We start from the raw sequence: 8404 nt of genomic DNA on the forward strand, positions 1-8404 counted from the left end.
TTGTATGTCTGGTAGAATTCAGCTGTGAACCCATCTGGACCTGGGCTTTTTTTGGGTGGTAGGCTCTTTATTGCTGCCTCGACTTAAGACCATGTTATTGGTCTATTCAGGGTTTCGGCTTCTTCTGGGTTTAGGTTTGGGAGGATGCAGGTGTCCAGGAATTTATCCATTTCTTCCAGTTTTGCTAGTTTATGTGCATAGAGTTGTTTGTAATAATCTCTGATGATGGTTTGGATTTCTGTGGAATCTGTGGTGATATCCCCTTTATCGTTTTTTATTGCATCAATTTGGTTATTCTCTCTTTCCTTTTTTATTAATCTGGCTAGTGGTCTGTCTATTTTGTTGATCTTTTCAAAAAACCAGCTCCTGGATTTATTGATTTTCTTGAAGAGTTTTTTTGTGTCTCTATTTTCTTCAGTTCTGCTCTGATCTTAGTTATTTCCTGTCTTCTGCTAGGTTTTGAGTTTTTTTGATCTTGCTCCTCTAGCTCTTTCAATTTTGATGATAGGGTGTCAATTTTCGATCTCTCCTTTCTTCTCATGTGGGCACTCATTGCTATATATTTTCCGCTAGAGACTGCTTTAAATGTGTCCCAGAGATTCTGGTATGTTGTGTCTTCGTTCTCATTGGTTTCGAAGAACATCTTTATTTCTGCCTTCATTTCATTGTTTATCCAGTCAACATTCAAGAGCAAGTTGTTCAGTTTCCATGAAGCTGTGCGGTTCTGAGTTAGTTTCTGCATTCTGAGTTCTAACTCGATTGCACTGTGGTCTGAGAGACTGTTTGTTATGATTTCTGTTCTTTTGCATTTGCTGAGGAGCGATTTATTGCCAATTATGTGGTCAATTTTAGAGTAGGTGTGATGTGGTGCTGAGAAGAATGTATATTCTGTGGATTTGGGGTGGAGAGTTCTGTAAATGTCTATTAGGTTTGCTTGTTCCAGGTCTGTATTCAGGTCCTGGATATCCTTGTTGATTTTCTGTCTGGTTGATCTGTCTAATATTGACAATGGGGTGTTAAAGTCTCCCACTATTATTGTGTGGGAGTCTAAGTCTCTTTGTAAGTCATTAAGAACTTGCCTTATGTATCTGGGTGCTCCTGTATTGGGTGCGTATATATTTAGGATCGTTAGCTCTTCTTGTTGCAGTGATCCTTTTACCATTATGTAATGTCCTTCTTTGTCTCTTTTGATCTTTGTTGCTTTTTATCAGAGATGAGAATTGCAACTCCTGCCTTTTTTTTGCTCTCCATTTGCTTGGTAGATCTTCCTCCATCCCTTTATTTTGAGCCTTTGTGTATCCTTGCATGTAAGATGGGTTTCCTGGATACAGCACACTGATGGGTTTTGGCTTTTTATCCAATTTGCCAGTCTGTGTCTTTTGATTGGGGCATTTAGTCCACTGACATTTAGGGATAGTATTGTTATGTGTGAATTTGATACTGTCATTTTGATGCTACCTGGCTGTTTTGTTGGTTAGTTGATGCAGATTCTTGATTGTGTTGATGCTCTTTTACTATTTGGTGTGTTTTTGGAGTGGCTGGTACTGGTTGTTCCTTTATATGTGTACAGCCTCTTTCAGGAGTTCTTGTAGAGCAGGTTTGGTGGTGATGAAATCTCTGAGTGCTTGCTTGTTCACAAAGGATTTTATTTTTCCTTCACTTATGAAGCTTAGTTTGGCTGGATAGGAGATTCTGGGTTGAAAGTTCTTTTCTTTAAGGATGTTGAATATTGGCCCCCAATCTCTTCTGGCTTGTAGGGTTTCTGCTGAGAGATCTGCTGTGAGTCTAATGGGCTTCCCTTTGTGGGTAACCCGACCTTTCTCTCTGGCTGCCCTTAGCATTTTCTCTTTCATTTCAACCCTGGTGAATCTGATGATTATGTGCCTTGGGGTTGCTCTTCTTGAGGAATATCTTTGTGGTGTTCTCTGTATTTCCTGGATTTGAATATTGGTCTACCTTGCTAGGTTGGGGAAGTTTTCCTGGATAATATCCTGAAGAGTATTTTCCAGCTTGGATTCATTCTCTTCATCACATTCAGGTACACCTATCAGATGTAGATTAGGTCTTTTCACATAGTCCCACATTTCTTGAAGATTTTGTTCATTCCTTTTTGCACTTTTTTCTCTGTTCTTGCCTTCTCTTTTTATTTAATTGAGTTGATCTTCGACCTCTGATATCCTTTCTTCTGCTTGGTCAATTCGGCTGTTGAAGCTTGTGCATGCTTCACGAAGTTCTCGTGTTGCATTTTTCAGCTCCATCAATTCATTTATACTCCTCTCTATGCTGTCCATTCTCGTCAGCATTTCGTCCAATCTTTTTTCAAGGTTCCTATTTTCTTTGCGTTTGGTTAGAACATGTTCTTTTAGCTCACTGTAGTTTCTTACTACCCACCTTCTGAAGTCTGATTCTGTCATTTCATCACCCTCCTTCTCCATCCGGTCTGGTTCCCTTACTGGTGAGGAGTTGTGATCCCTTTTAGGAGGAGAGGTGTTCTGGTTTCGGGAGTTTTCATCCTTTTTGCGCTGGTTTCTTCCTATTTTTGTGGGTTTATCCACCTGTTGTCTGTCTCTGTCCCAGGGAGTTGGAGCTTTATGAGTTTCTGTTGCACTACTGCCTTTTTTGATTTTTCTTTCAGGTCTGACCCGCCCAGCTAGCAGCACGCCTAGCCACTGCCTGCTCGCAGGGGCTTTGCTGAGCTGCTGTGGGCTCCGCCCAGCTGCCCTGAGCTCTTCCCTGTAGTCCTTTTTATATGGGCGTAGTTAGAACTGTCTCGGCAACGGTGGCCCCGCCTCTGTTATGGCGGACTCTCTCTGTTGTGGCAGGTTGTCTCGGCAACGGCAGCCTGCCTCCCTAGCGGTGGAGAGTCTCAGCAATGGCGGAAGCCCCTCCCCCACCGAGCGGTTCAGCTGTGCTTGGTTTGAAGGGCTCAACCCAGAGGGTTTCCAATCACTGTTTTTGTTTTCGTTGTTGTTGGGGGTGGAGGGGTGGGACCAACCGAGCCTGATCACCTGGCTCCCTGACTCAGAGTCTTTTCTTTTAAGTTGAACGACCCCGTGTTCCCGTCGCTTGTTGAAAAGGCGCCGGGATCTCCCGCGCTGTGACTCACGGAGTCGGCTCGAACTGCGGCGCCAGCTCCTGGCGGATTTTTTGCCTAGGAATCTCCTGGCCTGGCTCGCTATTTCAGATGAATGGGCAATTCTGCCATCTCAGGGCTCTGCTCGCCAGCTAAGAGGGCTCCCAGACCAGTGGCTTTTGTACGGAGAACCGCAGCAGCAGGGAGTGGTCACAGCAGCCGCGCGGGCGGAATCAGCCCCGCGGGGGCCAAAACAGCTGCACCGGCTGGGACTGTGACGCTGGCGACCCCTCTGCCTGGGTATCTCCTGGTCTGTGGGCAATAAGAGTTTGTCTGGAAATGCGGCGTCCACTCACCCTCTGCACTTTCACTGGGAGCTGACGTCCTGAGCTGTTCTTAGGCGGCCATCTTCCCAGCATTCCCGATGTCATCTTAATTTCTATAGGAACCTAACATCTTGTGTCTCTAACTTCCTTGGTGATTGTTTTAAGCTATTGTTACCGTCTTGCTTACCAGGTTGCTCATTTACTTCTCAAGACCAACTAGGTGTTTGGAATTTCCCTTGAAAGGACTCAAGATTATCCTTCATTTCCATGCTTGGAGGCGATCCTGTAGGCCCTTAAGCTGGGTCTCAGGGGTCCTTGCTCCATCTCAATAATGTTGAACATATATCTACCCTATGATCCAATGTTTCAATATTAGAAATATACCCAGGAGAAATGAGTGACTATGTCCACAAAAAGACATGCCCGAGGACTTCCATAGCGGCTCTTCTCTGTAGCCCCAAACTGTTTGTACCACATTTCTACCAATAGGTGGTACAAATTGTTATCTTCCTACAGTGGAACACTACTCGTTGATAGAAAGGAACTGATGATACATGCAATCATGGATATGTCTCAGAAACACTTTGTTGAGAGAAATCAGTCAGACACTGTATGATCCCGCTGAATTTTGAAAAATTGGAGCCATAATTGCTTGAGAGAGGCTGGGAGAGTGACTGAAGGGGACTTTGCATGGCCATGGAAAGGCTCTAACTGCATTTGTGTGATGTTCACATGAGTGTGTGAATTTGTCAAAATGTCTAGAGCTGAGCACTTAAGATTTGTGTCCTTACAGTAACGTATGTCAGTTATACCTCAATAAAGAACCATTAGCAGAAAAGCCCCAGCGGGAACAATCCCACTGGCTTATACCTGTGAGGAAGATGACCTTGAGTCAACTCCAGTTGAGGCTGTAGCTGGCATGGATGGGTCCCTACCTGGTCTCTGCAGGAATTCAGGAGTATTCTGAGGAAACCAGCCCAGGAAGCAGCATCTTCCACCAACCCAAAGCAGGGGAGCCAGGGGCACAGAGAGTGCTGTTTATCGGCTAGAAAGCCAGAAGAGGGCATTTTGAGCACAGGCACGTCCAGCACTGCAATGTCTAATTTTAGCCACCTGATTATTTAAAAAATCAACTTGCCACCAAAAAATCTAAGCCACCCACCGCCCCCCTCAAACTACAAAGCACTGTACAGCACTGGGGTGCGATCACCTTGCTGAGTTGCTGAATCCATTCTGTTAATCATGCGCCTGTACAAAGCAGGGCCACGTGCATTGCCTCCTCACACTGATTAAGGATCCTGGGAGAGGGCAATGAGATCAAGGAGGGAAAGACCAGGCCTGAAAGCATGCATGCCTGGCAGGGGGACCATGGGTTGGCTGATGACAGCTCAGCTGACAATGACTGAAAGCAGGATAGTGTTCCCAGTGGTGTAAAGCAGGAGTAGCATCTATGTCACAGGCCTGGACAAAGTCTCAGATGTGAAATGTCAGGGTGGAAGACCATTGCATGCAATGGTCCCATTTTATAGGTGGGGACATTGAGATATAGTTGGGGGAGGGGGTTCCTGGTGGCTAGAAGCAGTAGCCAAGTGGAGACACAGGTCAGGTCCATCAGGAGGGGACTTTGTCTGTCTTGGATGTGGGGCTTGGGGAGTGGTATGCACAGGGAATGAGGGGTCTTTACCAGACGATGGATGGGCCAACAAACCTGGGGACTGGGTCTGTCCACAAAGTGAGCTTCCTGGCCAGGAGGGCTGTGTCCAGCTGCAGAGTGGCCCAGCTGGCTGGGACTGGAGAGGGACAGGAGCAGACAGGAAAGGCGGTGATTCCGGAGGGGTGGCCTTGAACAGCAGCCATGGACAAGGGGCATCTGGGAGGAGCTATGAGATGGGAAATCAGGGCAGAATGGCCTGGGCATTGGGCAGAGAGCTTTAGACACCTTTACCATTGCAGAAAATGACAGGAAAGGATCTGAACACTTCAGCACTGGCCTGAATACGCAGATGAGCCTGCCTAGGTAAGCAGATGACATATTTAAAAGACAAACATAAATGTACAATGAAGTTAGAGCACCTGTCTCAGGATGCCCATTTAATCCTCTCACTAACCACAGGTGGTAAATATCACCCTATTAATTCGATTTTGCTGGTGAGGAAACCAAAGCACATGGAGGTCAGAAAACTTGTCCCAGTCCCAAATCCAGGAATTGGCTGAGCCAGAGCTGGAACGCCGGGCAGTCTAGCTTCAGAGAACATGCTGTTAGCCACTTTACTGCCCCAACACAGATCTCCACTCATGTAACTTAAACATCAGCATTTAAATACCATGTTTAAACATTAAATCTGCATAGAGAAACATATGAAAAGATGGTCGTTGTGGAGAGATATCAAGCAATTCTTACTTTACCCCGTAACTTTCCTGTTCTGTTTGGCTTTTTCTCTTTAGAGTGAGGATGTGCTATGTATACAATTGGAGGAAAGAAACCCCAATAAAGCTAAAATAAAAAACAAGAGGAAGCACTTTTGTTCAGTTTTTCACACTCGGGACTGCTCAGCTGCTCTCCCCTGTGGACATCAGGGTCCTGACCATGGCAGCTGGGCGGATCTCCCCACAGGGGCCCCTGAGACTTTGGCTAATTCAGGACTTTAAGCATACAATGGCCGAGGGATGCACTGAGCATGAGCAGTACAGCTCCCTGCAGTGAACTTAGGCACAGGCATATATTACACACTATGCACCCTGCCAACTCACACTCTCTGCTGACTTTGAACCCTTCCTCCCTTTGATAGGAACAGGGGACCTTCCCTGTTAGTGAGACTGTGGGAATATGCCTATGACTGGTTTTTATTTCCTTTCTTCTCCCTTACGCCAGTGTGGCTGAGTTATAGCCCCCAGTGATGCTTTTGTGTGTTGAACCTGTGGACTTCGATTTATATGGTGACTGTTCCTGCTCCCTGTGATCAGGTGGGTCCCATATAGGGTGGCAGATACTATATCAGAGTGACATACAGCAGGGCATCAGAGGGAGTGGATGAGGAGGAGTTGGGGGATATGGAGAATTGGGGCAGGGGTGACCCAACTTGGGTGATAGTTAACCTGGGTGGATAGTTAACCTGGGTAGGTAGTTAACATTCAAGGTGATGGAATCCAGGTTCGAATGATGAGGAAGACGAGGCTTCGTGGATGATGTGGGATGTACAATAGAAAAGGAATTGATTCAGGCAGGGTTGTGTGGAATTGGAGGTGTCTGAAGGCAGAGACAGCCCAGCAGCCATGTGATATGCAGGTGTGGGGAGTCTGGGCTGCACACACCTGGGAATTGTCAGTCAGTAGGTGGTGATTGACACCAGGCAGGCAGATGAGTGCTCAGGCTGGAGTAGCTCATGTGGAGGCAGGGAGGGGGAGCTGTGTTTATTCTAACCCTCAGGGAGGGATAATTCTGGGCATCAGACACTGGTGCCTTTGACTGGGATGAGATGAATCCATCCTGCTAATCTGCATCAATCTGGCAGAAAGAAAAAGCAAGAGTGAGAGTGAAGAAGAGGACCCTGTTTTAGGCAGCTTGTCCTGGATGTGACCCACATCACCTGTGTCTCATGCCATTGGGTCATATTGACTTAGAAATAATGAAATGTATATATTTGGAAAGGGAAACTTTCTAAAAAGGGTGCAACCTGCTGGCTGGGAAGTGGAGCCTCAGGCAGAGGCCAAAAGCAGGTACTTTGAGGAAGGAAGGAGGACAAAGTTTTGCTAGATAAGGTTGGCTAAATATACCTATGTCACAGGCTATAGGTGGATTATGAATATTCATGACAGAGGGCCCTGCACAGGCTTGATAAGCAAATATACATGTTGCATACATCCCATGTTCACCTTGGGGTAGAGACTTAAGATTGAGATGCAGTAAAATTAGGCACTGTATGTCAAAGGTAAAACTTAGGACCCAGGGGCATTTAGTGCATAGCCTTTGTAAACTGGCCAGACCAGTCTGTGGTCAGGGTCATAGGAATGCTTTGTGACACTGATCAGCCATCACATTGAAAGGCAAAGAGGGAGGGGACCCTGGTGACAGGGAGTTGATTGAAGCATCAGGGGGTTGATTGAAATTGGAATCCACAGAGGAGTCTTCCATTTTTAGTTTTTCAGGGCTGGTTTCTGTTTAATTCTTAGGGAAAAAATGGTCTGGTATTGGTGACTGAGGCAGGTGGAGTACTGAGGCATGAATAACCTCCTGTCTCTTCATGGCTATGGCTGGGAAACTTAGTTTTTAATGTTTTACTGGGGCCTCCTTGGCCAGAAGGTCCATTCAGTGTGTCAAGGGCTTAGGATTTTATTTTTGTTTCACAGTGGGAATGAGTGGCAGCCCCACTGAGATGTGTGGAGCCTGGGTTTTTCAGTCCTGCTGGGCCCTTGCCCTCCAGCCACATCTCAATCTCTGGAAGGGGAGCATGAATGTCTGGTGGACAGCCAGCCCCTACTGCCCCAGACACCCGAGGCTTCCGGTGGTGTGAGTGCATTGGCACCTTGGTAGGAGATGTGGAAACGTCTCTTTCCCACATTCTCTCTTTCTTGTTCTGCCCCCACATCTGCCCCTCCAACTTCTTCACTTTGCTTTTTAGATCTGATGCCCTGGAAAGGGAAAGCACTAATGCTTTGCTTGTAATTAACCAGTTTGATCAATTAATTACATACAGGGTGCCTAATGTGTGGCAGGTAGTACTGTGTTTATTGAGACTGAAGTAAAAACTGAGAGCTTTACATTCTTAAATTTTTTTTTTAAATCAATCCTCCTAATGGTTCTATGAGATGGGCATTATTTTCCCTTCTCCCACCCTTTTGCCCTGAAGACCCTAAAGTGATAGATGTTCAGCTGAATACTCAGAGGGAAAGAGTGTCACCCAGAGACACAGAAAAGCACCAGGACACACAGGCGAGGCTGAGGTCCCCTCAGTGTTTTACCATTAGACGACACCATGTTGACCAGTCACGTTTCCCCATGGCCATC

The sequence above is a fragment of the Saimiri boliviensis genome, chromosome 5 (genome assembly GCF_048565385.1).
Source record: "Saimiri boliviensis isolate mSaiBol1 chromosome 5, mSaiBol1.pri, whole genome shotgun sequence".
In the NCBI taxonomy this organism is placed as follows: Eukaryota; Metazoa; Chordata; class Mammalia; order Primates; family Cebidae; genus Saimiri; species Saimiri boliviensis.